We start from the raw sequence: 17,026 nt of genomic DNA on the forward strand, positions 1-17,026 counted from the left end.
TGCACAGAAAGGCATTCACTAAACCCCAAAATCTCTAATCCATAGCAAGGAATTCTGGTGTTGTTTCCTCTGCACAGAAAGACAGTAAAACCAAGAGTCTCTAATCCATAATAAGGGGACTTTTTTAAAAAAAACTAAGATGTTTTACAGGGGTAAAAAAGTCCTTGTCAGAGGAAATAGAAGCTGAAATTTCTTTTAATGGTTGTGAAAATAGTGGTGACTGATTATGAAAGTCTGCTAAGATTGAAAATATTACAAATTTTGTGGCATTTGCCATGGCAATTCATACTTATGGTTTTCTCTTAAACAACCTGAACAGTTCTGAGCTTTTCTGTTTGTGGTTTTGGGGTTTTTTTTGTGTGTGTGTGTGGTTTTTTTCCCTAATCTATAATAAGGGATTTTTTCTTTTAAGCCAAGACATTTTACAGAGGTAAAACCCCCTTGTCAGAGGAAATTGAAGCTGAAATATATCCTAATGTCTGTGAAAATAGTGGTGCCTGATGGGTATATTGAGATAAGGTGATTTTTGGGAAACACTAAGGCAGCATAATCATCTTTTGTGCTACTACACCAAGGAATAAAGTTGTTTTCTCCCATTTTCTTCTTTTTGTAGTATAGTGTGAAAAACGCCAATCATTTGTTTTTAAAATTTTAAAAGTTTAATGGTAATAAAATGGTTATAAAAATAGTAATATAATTAGAGTAATAATAATTTGGACAATTTGGATTAGGACAATATGAGACAATAGAAACAAAGAGTTACGGATGTTGGGGTACCTTTTCTGGGCAAAATAAGCCTGAAAAAGGACCCACGTTAACAGAGGATTAACCCTTAAAAACAATAACCTGTTGCATATTCATACACCTCATCCATGATTCATAAATTCCATTCAAACACAGGATTCTGTCTGGGCAGTGTCAACTTCTTCCTCTGAATCCTGACAGTGTCTTCAGGGCTGAGCGAGGCAGGAAGAAGTTCCTTTCTCCTGATAATGGAGCAATAAATTCTCTTTCTCTGAAAGATTTGGGTGTCCTGTGGCTGCTATCTGGTGCAAGTCCTTTCTTTAAAAAAAGTATCTTACATAGCATGGTTTCTATTTTAATATTATGTTATAACCTAAAACTATATTTAACACATTACTTGAGAAAATTAATACAGCATCACTTTCTAACACAACACATATAATATTCATTTTAATATTTGCAAAAAGCCAATCATAAAATAGGCATGTTTTTACATATAGCAAACCCCCAGCAGAGGGGAAGCAGCACAGTTGTCCTACTTTTGGCTGCTGGGACACGTTGGGAGCACCTCCAGAGAGCAGGATGTGTTTTGGGGGCAGCCAGCGAGGAGCTGGAGTGGGATGGAAGGAGCTGCAGCCCCCCTGCTCCTGCATCCTGGACTCAGGAGGCAGCTCCAAGGGTGTTGGAATCCAGAACATTCCTCTGGCTGTGCTGGAGGGCTCAAAGCCCTGCCTGGGGGCTCAGAGACCCTGGCACAGAGCCCAAGACCTCTGTGCCTTTGATTTTGACCCATAGAAAAGATTACCAACCTTATATGAAGAATTACAAGCCATGAAAGTTTAAGTAGAATGATAGTTAGTTTGTCACAGGGTGAAAAGTAGAATCTTGGGTTTTTTAGAATAGGAACTTGGAGTCTCAAGATGGAAGAAATTGCGTGTGCCTTGTCCTTCTTTCTCCTTCTTCCTAGCCTCCATCTTTTAGGTGATGGTGGCACTTTTAGATTAGTTTAGAGTAGAAGCTCACTGTCTAACATAAGTGATAGGTATTGGAAAATAATTGTAATTAAATACACGTAGTTTTTAGTATAAAATACAACACCGCCCCTGAAGGCGGTCAGTGTGCCACAGACTGACCTGCTGAACAGACCTCAGTAGATCAACACAAGAATGTTGTAGATAACAGAAAATAACCTTGCAAACCAAACCAGAAGAATCCTGGCTCCTCCTTCAGCTGCTGAGCTGAGAAAAGAAACTCTCTGACAAATCTCAGGGTGACCACAAAGAGAAGGGGCAGCTGCCCAGAGGGGATCATCCTGCCAGTGCCACCTGGGCCTGGCCAGGAGAGCCTGGCTTAGCCAGGCAGAGCTTTGCTGGAGCTGTGTGTGGGTGGCTTCAGCTGGAGCCTGCAGAGCTGTCAGTGCTGCCTTTTAGTGACAATGGTGTGGGGGAAAGCTGTGCAGGAGAAGGCTCTGGAGCTAGGGAATGGTTTAAAATACTTCTCCTTCAGCCTGTGCTGGAAGAGCCCTGCTCTGCCTTTGGACAGGTTCTAATCACTGCTCTGTAAATTCCCTGGAGTGCTCCAGGCAATTCTTTTAGGACAGTCCTGCAGGAGATAGTTTGACACTACTCAAAATCCCAGTCACAAACCAATATTTTTTTCCAAACAGCCCATGTAAGCATTTTTTTGTAGGTCCATCCACTGAAGGTCAAAGGAATAGTTTAGGAATGGAGTCACCTGTCAACCCCCTGGAAGTTTTTTCACTCTCATTATATTTGAATTTATTGAATTGACTGAATTTGAAAAAATGTCCTAATTGCTTTTGGATCAAAAGAATTCACCTTGAACCACTTCTGGATGTGCCATGGAAATAATTTCAGTATGTTATTTAATCAGAGAAAATTTAAATTGACCTTTTTTTTTTTTTTAACTTGTGGAACTAACTGGACTATCCTGGCAAGATACCTTGCAATAGTTCAAGTTGTAATGTGTGTAATTGATAGCAATTTGTAATGAATGATTAATGTGTGTGCTCATTATAAGTGATGGGCAAACCAGCCATCACAACTACATTGAAGTTAGTTTGGGAAAATGTTGGAAAGCATCTTTGCATAAGTCACCTTGCCTGGCAGTGCTGTCACTGTACTTTGCTGATGCTTTGGAAGACCTTAATTCAGAAAATGAATGAATTTGCAGATAGAACTTTGTCAGAAAATCAGTTTAACCCCAGCTGTGTGACCAGGGAGGTGTTAAACCCTCTCTCAGATCCAGGATGTTTGGATGCACTTGTGCCCACCCCTGAAGGAAGGGATATGGATAAAATAAAAAGCAGAAGTGTTAAAGCTTTGTGGGAAATGCTGGGAATGCTGCTCATTCTCTGAACTCCCAGTGAGGTGCTCATGGAGGGGATCTGGCAAACTGCTGTAATCTGTGTTTTTAGAGCTCCTTTCCTGGGAGAGGCTGTTTAGCTGAGCTGCAGGTCAGCCCTTGCCCGTGGATGTGCCCTTTCCACTGCAGGATGCACACTCTGCTGCCCAGCAAAATGAGATGGAGCACACCCAGAGCCTTTTTCTTCCTGGGCTTGACTCAGAGCAAACACACAGCTGTCTCTGGTGCTTCAGGGAGATTTCCTCTTGAATGAAGTTCTTTTCCTGTGTGCATCACCTGAGAGTGAAGGAGCAGAAAGAGGCACGAAAAGGAAAATTCCTGTTGTTTTTTAACACCTGCAAAAGCACCAGCACAAGCCCAAGTCCCTGCTGGCACGGTGGATGGCTGTGTGAGCTGAAACCTCTCTCTCTGCATTTCTGAGAAGGTTCACAGCCTCACTGCACACTCTGGGCTTAATTTAAGGCTGATTCATCTTTCTTACACCAAGCCTTGCAGCTCTGCAAGCTTTTGAGATGTGGCCAAGTTCAGCACCTAAGCTCACACTGAACTGTGGTGTTAAAGTCAGTGCAGTCCTTTTTACAAGAGGAATGCTGCAGGAATTTTCCTTCCTGTGCACACGGCAGCATTCCTTTGTTGCAGTGTCATAAATGTATTTACAGTGAACTGTAGCTAACCCAAATTTTCAATACATAATTTGTCTTTTCCTTGGGAGGGGACATGAGTGATGTATTGCTCAGCAAATCTTTGAAGCTTCTGAAGAAATGTACTTTGATCAGCATCATTCAGGGAGGGTAACTTCTTTCCCCCTCATTAATTCTCTCTTAAACGTGGATTTTAATGAAAAACCTTGAGAAATGCTTTTGGCTTTTTTTTTATTTTATTTTGCCTTCAGTGGGTCATTTATATTCTGCACAGACTAGAATAGTGCTGTGGGGGGAGCACTTAAATAGGGAGAAGATATTTGTCATCTGTCACACTCTGAAATTAAACTTTTGATATCGAGTTATTGCCTTAGAAATAACTTCAAGAAATTTACATGCAGAGAAAAGTACATGGTGGGGGAAGCTGTTGAACCAGTTATTGCATAACACTGTGTTAAATCCTCTGTCACTGAGCAGCCTTTAAAAATATTTCTTCATGAATAAATTAAAAAAATACATTCATACAATGCACATTTCTATGACCACTTACGTGGATTTTTTTTTTTTTTTAACAAAATCACGGAGAGGAGGCTGAGATTTCCAGAGCTGCTGCAGAGATTTCTAATTAGAAATTGATATCAAGTTTTGTTCGGTGCTTTGAAAATTCTTGTAGTGCATTTGCATTTATTAGGGAGAGAATGGGGCCATGTTCATTAGAAAGTTGAGGAATTAAAGCTCAGCAGTACCAGTGGCAAGTGGTGAGAGAAATATTTGCTATTTCATAATGGCTACAGTGGAAAGAGTATTTGGACTCTGGTGTGATTCTTCTGCTCTTTGGGAAGATGTTGAAGGGTTATAAATGAGTTGAAACAGCTTCTCCACAGGGTTGGGATAATGGAACTGTTCCTGGCTGCTGAGTTTAAGGCCACTGAGTGAGAATGATAGACTCTCCTTCCCAGAGCCAGTTTCATTCCAAAATGCTGCCTAAAAGCAGATACCTGTTGGTGCCTCTGCTCACTAAGCCCATCATTTACTGGGACAAGTGAGCAACTTGCATTTTGGGCTAAATCAAGTTCTTTGCTTTGTGGGTTTGCTCATCCCCCAGGAGGAGCTTCTGCCTCGGAGGCACTGCTGTTCCTGAAGGAGGGCACACAAATCCCATTTCCTGGGGCTCTGCAGGGACAGCAGTGAGGGATCACTGCTGGGAATGCTGGAAAAGCAGCATGGTGTCAGCTCTTGACTCCTGCTCTCAGATCTAGGAAAGGATGTGGTTTTCCCTAATAGCCCCCCCTGTTTTTCAAACATGATTTATGTTTTCTCAGATTTTATAAGATGATTAGGTTTTGAATCAGTTTTTATGGGGTGTTTATTGCACAGCCCTAAAGTGTCCAAAAGTGTTATTGGATCCCTGAACTGATCTCTGGGAGAAAACATTCACACATATTGAATACAGCTGTAAAGCTCTGTAACATCACAGACTTATTATCTGAGGATTCTTCTGGCCCAGATCATCTCCTAGAATCAGAAAGCCAAATTATTAAAGGAATTGGCAATAACTGCAGTTTATGAAGAGCTGGTAAATACAAACCGTGAAGGAGTTTGCAGATAAGCTGAGTCATAATTGTATCATGGTCTTTGATAGTCAAGTTCTGCTACAAATCCAGCCCCATTTGTTAGAAATAAAGGGAATAGTTAGAAAATATATGTCTAATATGGCTGAGGGAAAGCTATTACTGTGCCTTTTGAGCCACTGCATTTTCTCATAACCAAAACAATTTTGGAAGAACAAAAGTCCCATCTCCTGGGATATGAGCAGTGTGCAGGCAAATGAAGGCTGGACATCACCCAGAGTCTTTTGAAGTACACAGCTTTGATTCCAGAACTTAAAATCTTAAATCCCTGTTTCATTATTTATTTTGAAGCTGAATACCTCTGGGGAACAAAATGTTTATTGTCTGATAGACCCTTATATGTTTTTTTTTTCCTGTTATAAATCTATAATAGATGGCCTTAGGATAAAATAGATGCACCAGCACATCTTAAGCCACTAACCACACCAAAGACAGTGCAGATCAACATCTAAATCACACTGTACCTAAATTTGTCTCGATCAATTGTATGATTTTGGTAGAGTTGCTCATTAATGTATTTTATGTTAAATTAACATACAGAATAGTCTTTGTATGAAATACTTGAGGACTGAAGTCACTGAAGTTTCTTGGGTGATGAATACCTTTTTTTTATCATCCAAACTCTGAACTTCTGAAATAAAGACAAGGTAAAGAAATACAAAAAGAGGGGAAATCCCACCCAACAGAAAACCCCAAGCCAAAACCCAATCCCCAAATTTTTTTTTGCCCCTTTCCTCCATCAGAGTAACCCTTTCATTGACCAAAGCTCCCCAGAGCAAGTCCCCAGCACACTGGGATGTGTCAGTCAGGACTCCTGTGGGACAGAGGCCCTGCTGGGACATTGCACAGGAGGCTTTTACCTGCAGCTCTGCTGTTCCCTTGTTCCCACCAGCCCAGCCATTGGTGGAGGGAGGGCATCAGTCACCTCAGTCTGCAAACAGAACACATGGGATGGTTTGAAATAACCATCCAGAACTTCCATCACCAAGCAGAAAAGCTGTGTTGTCTGTTTGGTGCCTACAACCCTCTTCTAGCTCCAAGAGTGACTTAAGGTGCCTGGGATGTCACTTTTATTTTAATGTCAGTAGGTTTGATAAAAGGTTTGCATGTTCCAAAATCTGAGTGCTGTGAGGCAGTGTTCTCAGCTCCCATTTCCAGTGAGGGCTTGACTGAGAGTCAAAAGAACCCTTCAGAAGAGCATCTTTTGGTAGAGCATGGGAAGCCATCCCTTGCTGATTTTCAGCTCTCCACCCGATGAGAGCTGACAGAGGATGTGGCACAGCCCCTGAGAGGCTTTGCTGCCTTTCTGTCTGACAAAAAGAGCTGCCACAGTGGCTGTCAGGTTTGTTTTGTTGTGCTGTAATTACAGATTCTGAGATCCTGGGGAACTATAGGGAGAATGAGATGCATTTCACACTGGGGGCTAAACTTGGACTGATGCTGCCCTTATGAAAGGTGGGAGCAGTTGAAGGTGTGGCAGAGGTGTGTGCCACTACTGCAGGGGGCTTTAGGGGAAGACAAAGCCCTCAAAATGACCATTTAATTTAAAAACAATGATTTCTCCTCCTTCCATGCATCATTTGTGATGCATTTTCCGAGTATCACTGTGGTTTCTCTCCTGTCGTCCTGTCTCTCGCTTTCAACCCTTGTGACTTCATTTCTCCACCAGCTTGAATTGCAGCTGGGCAGTTCATGATGGGCTTTTTGCTAATGCCACACTCATTCCATCTTCAAACATGAGTCAACTTTGTCCTGGGAAGCCAGGGCCAAGTGCAGCAGGGTTTTGAGGTCTCTTGCACTGCACAGGATGGAAGCATGGCCAGCAGGACACTTTTCCTCCTGGAGATGTCCTAACACAGCTGACTTTTATTTATACCTGCTTCACCCAAAGCTCTGCCACCTTTTATATTAACAAAAGTGCTATGCTTGATGAAAAATCTCCAGCCTTGCTCATTTTGATAAATTCAATTTGTTTTGTTTGTCTTAAGAGATGGTACTGTACAGCAGCAGCATTTGAGGACATTTAGAAAATAGAAAGAAATTCAGTGGTGATGCAGTGAACATGTTTCTGGAATTTGTTGCAAATTGAAAAACACAGAAAAACTGACCAAGCTCCAGTTTTAATTTTGGCTTTCTTCAGTGTCATGTCAAATACATTATGCTCACTAAAATTTAACAAAATCATACAGAACTTATGGTGATCATTCTCAATATTTATATAAATGTGTGTTGATGAACAATATATTTTTCAGCTATACCCTCATGAGTTTGTGCATCAGGATAAGAATCTCTCATTCCAGCCTTTGCAAATCCCATCTTAGGTATCTTTTGTGAGCAGAATAGTTTGGGTTGGAAGGGACCTTTAAGAGTATCCAGTTCCAGCCTCCTTCCATGGGCAGGGACACCTTCTTTGTCCACTGGCTGAAAAGGTGCAAATCAAATAAAGGAAATAATGGAAAATCTTAACTATCCAACTGCAAGGGTGCACATACTGAGTAGTGGAAAATCCTGCAAGTGGAAAAGCTCTTTTTAGGTGTTGGAATAATTGTACGTTGCTCGAAACACGCCTAGAACAGTTTAAACAGTTATTAAAGAGTGTTGCCAGATTTTATCACTGCAGTCATGCATATAGATCAGTGATCCCTGAGCAGCACTGTGAAATGTGTGAATGAGGTGCACTTGCTAAAAATAACCCTACTGAGTGCTGCTCCTAATTGCCACAGAATCCTGGGGAAATGATCCCATTTCAGCAGCACAAAATTGACTAAAAATGTTTGACTGCAGCATTGCCAGTGAATTCTCAAGAGATGATAAAATATTTGCTAGACCTTGGTCATCAGCATTTAAAAAATGGAGCAAACAATCACCATCAGATTCTACTTGGAGCTGTTGCAGTTCTGTTCTTGTGTCACTTTGGGTTCTGGTTGTGTGAAAACACCTGGCAGGGCTGCAGCTCTGGGCTGGGAGAGGCTGGAACTGCTCTGCCTTACCTTGTAAGCCAGATATAAAGAAAAGTATCTGTCCAGCAGCCCCAAGTATAAAGAAAAGTATCTGTGAATTTGTTTTTAAAGTAAATAAAAAGTTCTCAGGATGTTTGACAGCAGCTGAGCATCCCAGAGCTGACTGACAGACAGAGAAATGATCCTTCTGTTTCCCTCCCCCTTTAGAAGTTTCTTTTAATACTTAAAAAAGTTTCCCCCATGCCCTTGTACCCCAGAGAGAATCTGTTTTCCTTTTCATAGGAAATGGGTTTGTTGATGAGGAGCCCACCATTGCCACCTGTGTGACTCTTCCAGATTTCTGGATATTGAAGAAATGGGAACTCATCTATTTTGTTATAATTTTGTTACATATTTTTGTTATGATTCCATCTTCACTCTGGGAAGGTGAAACCTTTCCCTCATCAAAACCAGTCTTAAAAATCACTGAGATTCTTTTCTTTCTAGCAAATTCTTTTATTATCCATTTCTTTATGGTTATTCATATTTTAGGCAGCTGCAGCAAATGACAGATTTGCAGGCACACTGAATTTCTGCTCCAGCAAGGGTTTAAGCTATTTAGGGAAATGAATGAAGCACAAAGGTTTTTATTTAACTATAAATTTTGTATGACTTTAATTTTTTTTCATGAGTGACTGGCTTTCTTACATCAAACTCCTTCACAGGGAATTTTACAGCAATAGGCAGTACCTTTGACAACTATAATTTTCTAAAACTCTGGGAAAGCCAGATGAAAGAATAAATAAATATTGATCTGGCTGGGGTTTAAGTAATCCCTGATTAAAGTAAAAATGCATTTTAAAAGTAGCATTGATTACTCCTGGACTCCAGGTTTGTTATCCTTCCCAGGCTGAAAATGTTGAATCTTTACAGAGTCAGAGAAATATATTGAGAATACCAATGAGACATTTATTTTAATTTATCACCCCAGCGTTTGAGCACTTTTATGTGATCCTCTGAATTTATACACAAATTCAATCTCACAGAATTGGGACAATTTTACTGCTGAGGCAAAGGGAGTTTAAGGACACACCTGTGATGAGGCAGAAGGTTTAAGGACACACCTGTGATGCTGGGCACAAACAGATTTTACAACTTAGGCCTCCAAGGCTACGTGTTGGAACTGGATTTAGCCAGGACAGAGCCAAGTATTCCCATCCCTGCCTGCATCCAGCCCTGCTGGGAGTCCCCTTTCACTCATTTAATTGTCTTTGTACCATTTCCATCCCCTCTGGCAGAGATGTTCTGACTTGCTGTACTCCAAAGCCTTTGGGTATTTGGGTATTTCCCCCTGCTGTGTCTCCTTGTTTGCTGTTTGATTCCTGCAGTCACCTGCTGATTTTTGGGACTGGTATCCAGTAGAGGGATTGCATTGCCAGCTCCTGGACAAGGTGGACTTGCTGTTTGCTCAGCTCCAGCATTGTGTGTGCAATTCAGAGTGAGAGAGCTCTGGTTTTTAGCTGTTTTCATGTATTCCCACAATGGGGAATCTCTGGGATAAATGTGCTAAAGAGATGTTGGTAGCCCAGGTGGTGGAACAAGATGTTTGCCTTGGAACTCCTGCAAGCACTTCTGTCAGCTTAGGATGGCAGAGAGGTATTTTTATCACTTGTAGTGCTTACATGGCACTTCAGTCAAGTGGGTTAGGCTTGGTTTGGTTGTTTTTTGGCCAGATTTCAATTCGATTCATGATGTGTCACCTCCCTAAGTCAGCTTTGGCTCCCAAAGAAGTCGTGTTGTCCTTTTAATTTCTGACCGAGCAGTTGTGCAGCAGAACCCAGAGTCCCTGGGAATTCCTTTTTGGCTCTTAATAGCACGAGGTCCATTCTGTTTGTGCATCCCTCTGATGCTCTGGAGTGCTTTGAGGGGTTAGGAGAGAAATTGCTGTTGACTCCCTGTGTGCTGAAGCTCTGGGAGGGCTGGCACTGCTGTGTTCCTGCAGCACTCTGCTGCTTTGGGAGGGAGACATTCCCCGAGCAGCACCAGGGGCTCTGCTGAGCTGATTGCTTGGCAAGTTGTGTCTTGACAAATGTGCTTCACACAGGATTCTGTCTCTGCTGATGTGAAATCACCCCCAGAAGGGCTTGAAATAGAATCTTTGCTGAAAATTTTGTCCTGGCATTAGATTTGTGACACCTGCAAGTCTGTCCTGATGTAATTCTTGGAAGAAATGTTTGTTTTCATCTCCAACAGGAAGGGAGGAAAACTTTCATGTGCCCTGATTCATGCTTGTATTTATTTAGTAAACATTTTCCCCTCAAGATTTTGATTCTGAGAAAAATTGAGGTTATCAGTTTTGTTGAATGCTTGTAGACCTGAATGCTAGTACAAAATAATTATAAGTAGTAACAAGCATGATAGCTTTTGTGTGCATTGTTAGTTGGATTTTTCTGGAATTAGGCAATATTAAATGCTTCAGTTCTATTGGAAGGTGTGTAATATTTTATTTTTTTGAAGGTGTGTTATACTTCATTTTTTTAAGAGTCACTTTTAAATTTTCTATTATGGAATAACACAAAAGAGATGACCTTAATTTTATTAATTGTGCAACAAACACATTTGGGTTTAAATAAAACCAGCTGCTTTTCAATGATTGAACTGCCTTTTTCTTTGATTTCATATTCATTATACCCATAATAGTTTAAATTTCCAAAGCATAAACAGGTTTTTTTCTTTGTTTTTATCAGGTCTTGCATGCTGTGACACAAAGATCTCCTCGCCTGGTGCGCTATGGTCATGGTGAGCCTGATCTCCTCCTGTTGTCCACGTTGTCATTCCAGGGATTATTATATCAAAGGGGTATCGTGTTATTTTAGCAACCAATCATTGGAAATCCTCATAAACACATGGAAATGAGTTTAGTATTTGTTTTTTTGCTGAATTAGTGACAAATCTCCAGCTTTCTACAACATCCGGTGCAAAATGGGTTTTAAGAACCTGTGAAGGATCTGATAATGGCCTCAAAGTTCCAGTGGTCATGGTCAAAATTGCAGATAAGGCAGGATGGGGCCAATTTTGTAGTTTCAAGTAATCAGTGACATCAGAATTCCTGACAGGAATCAGAATTCCTGCAGATCTCTCCATGAGGAGATCTGCAAACAGCAACACCACAGGCCCAGCCTGGGTCCAGTGAATCCCATTTTGTCCTGGTTCCAAACCCTCAGGCTCTTTAGCTATGCTAAGGGATTCTCTGTGGTTGCCAACTTTTTGGCACTTCTTAAAAAAACTCAGTTAAATATATTCCATAAACTCATTTTGTATAGGCAAAAGAAGCCCCTGTGCTGCTCCTCCTGCTCCTCAGCAGCACACGTTCCTTCTCTTTTCCTTCTCCTCCAAATATTAGCAAATTGCCCCTTTTATAATGATATGAAAATAAACCAGCTTTTGGGGATTAGGCCTCCCATTTATCAAACAGTTTCCTACTGTGTTCTGCTTTTTTTTTTTTTTTTTTTTGAGGGGTTAGGTAGCAAACACCTTCTGTGTTTCTGGGTTTACTGATACATATTTTTAAATTGATTATTTTCCCTCATGCTTTTAACTGGAAGTAAGTGATCCTCATGTGGCTCCAGTGTTCTTTTCTTCTTTTTTTCTCCATTTAATTTTTTTTTTTACCTCCTAAATTCTCCCTTACATATGTCTCAGGATGTTTGAGCTGCTTGAGGACCTTCAGCTCTGTGATGGGATTGGGGATGGCAGAGGAGTGGCCGAGGGACACAGATTTTTAATCTCCTTCCCCAGCTCACCTCAGCTGAGTCCTCCATTGGGATCTGCCTCACGAGGCTGTTGGGGTAATCAATGGCCACGTTCAGCTGAGCTCCCTGGTGTTTCTGAGAGCCACCAATGAGTGCTGTGGCTGCCTGGAGGAGCTGCTCCATCCTGGGACGTTCATTGGGCTGTCAACAACCATCCCCAGCTCCCAGGGGAATCCTTTCCCCTGCTGAGGGGCCCTGGGCAGCTTTGGGATCCTGGCAAGGACAAGCCCTTGCTCAGTTGCACATCATTAACGTGGGGAATTTAGGGTTTTTGAATAGCTGACTAATGTGATGAAGTACAAGTTGTTTATTGTTTACATTATGCACATATTTCTAGATTCTACAAACCATTAAGTGCACACTTTTTGATTGGTGCTTTTGTCTTTTTTACTCATTTTCCGCCTGCATTTCTCAGAGTAATGGTTGGTTACAGCCCAGGTGTTTCACAGTCCTCTGTCATCTAGTTCTTGTGGTCTTGGCATTCAGTTTCTCAGCCTCTTCTTTCTTAATTTAGTACAATTTATGTTCTAATAGCCTTGATGAATTCTTGAGGCTTTGATAACAAACTTAGAAGCAGGCTGGCTGCTGCACACTGTGGCCTAACCCTTGCAAATACATTGCAACTCATCACATTTAATTACTCAGTGCTCTGCAAAGGGAGATGATGCAAGAACAAAAGCTCAACATCTGCCAGGACTTTTAATGCCAATATTTTTTTTTGGTGGTGTTTTCTCTACTTTTCTGACATTCCAGCAGCTTTTCCATGTAATGCATGACTTTTTCCCCACATTGTGCTGTCCATGGTGATATTTGGAGCAGCTCTGCAGGTGCTTGCTGGAGGTTTGGGAAGGCTGTGAGGATCCAGAACTGACTCTGAATTTAATGAATCTGGGAGCCCCAGAGAGACAGTTAATGGCTCCATCAATAACTTCCTCATATTCTCAGGTTTAAAATATTGGACCAGTATTTTGAGGTAGGTTAGGAGTGTCCTTCATTTTGGGGTCCCCTGCAAGCTCTGCAGATGCTCTCTGAAGCACAACTTCCTGCAGAAGGCCCCAAGCTTGGCATTGCTTGGCTAAAATATTTTTTACAACAAATACAATAAACCATTGGCATCTCAAGGGCTTACAGTTAAATTTTACTAATGCAAATTGCTTTTGAGTCGGGCAAGTCTAACAGTGTTGTTGTTTATCTTTTAAAAATACATTTTATCAAGGCTAGCATGAACCCCCAGATGAATTGAACTATAACTTTTTCTGATTTTGATGGAAAAAATAATTTTATGATGTTTCAATCTTTCTGTAATGATGTTGAGAGGGAGAAAATTATGATTAAAACAGAGTATTAAAAATTCTGCCCACAAAATAATTTGTGAAAAGGAATTGCAAATCCAGTGGCAAGGAATCTTTATAGCCAGATAAAACTGCTTGGGGCTTCCTTTTGTTTCTAATTTATATTCACAATAATGAATGAGGATAAAGTAGCAATCAGAGACATCAATTAAAACAATCAATACAGTTGGTTTTAAATCAGTTACCAGTCCATACTTTTGAAAATACTGCAGCCCAGGTTTTGTGATGGGATTCTATTGGCAGAGTGTGAAGAACTGGTGCAAATAGAAATGGTTTTTCAGGGATTCAAGGATAAGCCACACATCTACACCATAAACACACAGGTAATTTTTTATTATCTGACATATACTCACTCTGGTGATGCTGAACTTTTGAAATAGTTTAATCAGGTTGCAATTGGCACTTTCCTTGTGCAGTCCCTGGTTTCTTTGGGGATCCCATGGCACCTTGAATTGGAGCTGGCACTATTCCCCTCCTGGTGTGGGGCTGATCTGATCAATGTGGGGACTGTGATGACTTTGACTCGTTTGTCATCTTTTGGCTGCTGTAAATTGTTATTAGGTTTTTCTTGTAGAATGCAGTTCATGTTGCTGAATACAGAGGGAATAAAGCATTGCTGAGGCAGAGTGGCTCCTCTCCTGCATATTCCCCATGCTGTGCCCTTTCCTTGGCTTCTTGTGGCAGGATGGGCTCAGAACTGACCTTTAAAGAAATACTGTGTATAAATAGGAGTTGTTGAACTTCTGCAGAGATGGGCTTTGGATTGCAGGTGTTCATAATTAGATTAATTTACAGAGTAGATCAAGCCAATGAAGGAGGCATGGAAAACTGATGGAGGGCTTATCAAATTAGCTAAGTAGAGCAATTAATCAGACAGGCCTTAACGGTTTGGTTTCTATTTTTTGGTTATCAGCTGGAGCAGTTTGCTTTCAGCTTGCCTTAAAGAGGACACTGAGTGCAAGGCTGTGCTTGGGGAGACCCTTCCCTCCTTGTGTCCTTGTCCCCCCTGTGTCAGTAGGGTGGCACCACTCAGGGATCCACTGGCATTCCCAAAGCACAGAGCAGCCTCCTGTCAACCAAATCATTATCAAAAAAGGGTTTAGCATTCTCTGTGAAAATACCAGAAAAAAAGCACCAACAGTGGGCATGAGATTTTATCTAAGCAGTAACTTGTGAGTGAAAGGGATCAATAGGCAGCTCCTCAGCAACTTCTGGCTACAGTATGGTAACAATTATCTTAAAGGGATTTAAAAGCACCTTAGAATGATGATTCTAACAAGTTGTTTTTATTCTAATTGAGTTCATCCAGTTTGGGGAGCATTATGCATATTGACACTTGTTTTTTGTTGTTTTTCTGACTCCATTTGTAAATGATTTGGTATTTTTAGATGGACTTTTCCTGCCTTTCACTGCAGGAATAAAAAGAGGGTTCCATAAGATTACCCCAAGAGTACTTTTCCTCGTTTCATTTCTCAATGAACCTCTCTGGTAGCTGTCAGATTTGGCCCTGAGGCCCCAGAACGTTGACATGGAATAGGGGGCAGAGATCTCTCTCCAGACATGACCCTCCCACTTCCCCTTTCCTTCTATTCAAGAGGGCAAATAATTTCTTTTCCCACGTCCACAATGAGTCCTAAAGCACATCAGAAAATGGGGAAGAATGGAAATTAGCTCTTCTTCCTCCAAAGCTGAAGAAAGATGATCTGATGAGAACAAGACCTTCCTTCAGATCTCCCTAAATGCTGAACTGCCTCTTGTCTAGAGGTTAAATATAGGTTTAAGATCATTCCTTGTGCCTTCCTTTAAAAAATACCCAATGAACATTCTGGCACATCAGCTTTGGGCATTTATATTTAGGAATCTTATCACAACCTAAAATGCTGCTGTAAAAGTGGCTTCTCCTCTCTGTAAGTCCTCTGCCATTTTATCTTAAATATCCAGAAATGAAAATCTTAACCAGGGTTATCAACTTGGGTCAAGCTTTGAAATCCCTTTTAAACATTTTGAGTGATATTTTCATTGCCCTTAACACTGAATACTTCAAACCCCAAAATGTCTTGTGCTTAAGAGTTCTTTTGAAAACTGCAGAATCCTTGAACAGCTGAAGATTAAGAGGAGGCTTTTTGGTGACTATTTCAGAATTTTTTTATAGGTTGATCATCATGTTTGCCTTAGGAAGATAAAGGAGAGATCTAAAGGCTGATGCCTGAGATGTGTAAGCTGCATTTTCTTTTATATCTCTGGAAAAGTAGTCTCTGATTTTTCTGATGAATTTCTGTCTCTTGCCTTGATTTTTGAATCACTGAAAATAAGACACAGCTTCTGTTTTAACCAATATGGGAAACTGCTAAAAAGTCTGTAAATAGGAGTAATTAACACCCACCTCCAACAGTTCCTTTTTCTGCTAATTTAAATACAGGATTTCTAGGTCTAAAAGCATGTGAAGATAGTTCAGACAACATATATGTGCTTTCAACGTGCTTGAATCCAATCAGTTCTTCCTTGGCAAGGCTGCAGGGCTGTGCTAAACGTGATCTAAATTACTCTGGTAGTGATACAAACCCAGGAAGGATCTCATGTGTTTATTTGGAGCCTGTGAAGCAGCCAAGATACCTGGATGTGACTGATAAATGGATCAATAGAGAGGGAGGGAGGATGGATGGGTTGTAAAGCTAAGCATTGCTCCTGAAGAGCTTGTTCTTGTTCAAAACCCTGAAGTGCAAACTCAAGGAGGGTATTTTGCTTTGTGGAGGCTTGAATTAGTTGGGTCTTTTATCAGTCTGTTAAACATTATCTGACTGTTTCTCTCCTAAAATGCAGTCTTTGTGGGAAAACGTTTCTTGTGGTGCTGGTATCAAGGTTTAAACCCACTAATAAGACATGATCATAGTTAATAAACCATAAATACTGGTGTGCTGTAAGCTCTGTTTGTGCATTCACAGTCTGGGGGGCTCAGTTCACTGCCCCACTCTGTGACAAAGCAGCTGCATTTCCCACTGGGAGGGTGGAGCAGCTCCCACAGCTCTGGGGCTGCACACATCAGGAGCCCTGACAGCCCAGCTCAACACCTGGTGGGAAATGTCCCTGAGAAGTGAGGACACGAGCTCAGAGATGTCTGCTACGTGTTTGGGATGGTTTCACTCCTGGTGGCATCAGCACTTACAGCTCTGATCCACGGGAGCCCTGAGCTGGGCTGGGTGAGATCAGAGCAGAAGCAGCTCCCAGCAGGATTTGGGGAGGAGCAGAGCTCTCTGATGGAGCTGGGCTGTGCTGGTGCAGGTCTGGCCACAGGGGCTGGTGCCTCTTGCAGGTCAGAGAGGCTCTGTCAGCTCAGAAAGCTCCAATTATCTCCTCCTCAGGATTCCTCCCTGTGGGGGAATCACAGGGGTCTCCTGCCTGTGATCCAACACAAGGCTGCTTTGGACAACAGGCAGCTCTCAGCATGGCTGAGTGCTCTGGAACTGTTGGATTTCTCCAATTCTTCCCCCTGGACATCTGAGGCAGCTCCCTGACTGCTATTCC

General features: G+C 41.5%; 1 protein-coding gene across 9 annotated transcripts in view; it reads left to right on the forward strand.

Moving 5' to 3' along the window:
- ATP2B2 (ATPase plasma membrane Ca2+ transporting 2) overlaps positions 1–17,026 on the forward strand; it is a 414,874-nt gene that overhangs the window by 90,856 nt on the left and 306,992 nt on the right. For 8 of the 9 annotated variants that reach the window (XM_071440030.1, XM_071440026.1, XM_071440025.1 and 5 more), the window contains exon 2: positions 11,088–11,139. The exons of the other annotated variant lie outside the window; for it this stretch is intronic. The gene's annotated coding sequence lies outside the window, so the exon portion shown is untranslated. The remainder of the gene's footprint in view (positions 1–11,087; positions 11,140–17,026) is intronic. 9 annotated transcript variants of the gene reach the window in all.

The sequence above is a fragment of the Agelaius tricolor genome, unplaced genomic scaffold (assembly GCF_023055355.1).
Source record: "Agelaius tricolor isolate 1412-34295 unplaced genomic scaffold, bAgeTri1.0.p SCAF_14, whole genome shotgun sequence".
NCBI classification, from domain to species: Eukaryota; Metazoa; Chordata; class Aves; order Passeriformes; family Icteridae; genus Agelaius; species Agelaius tricolor.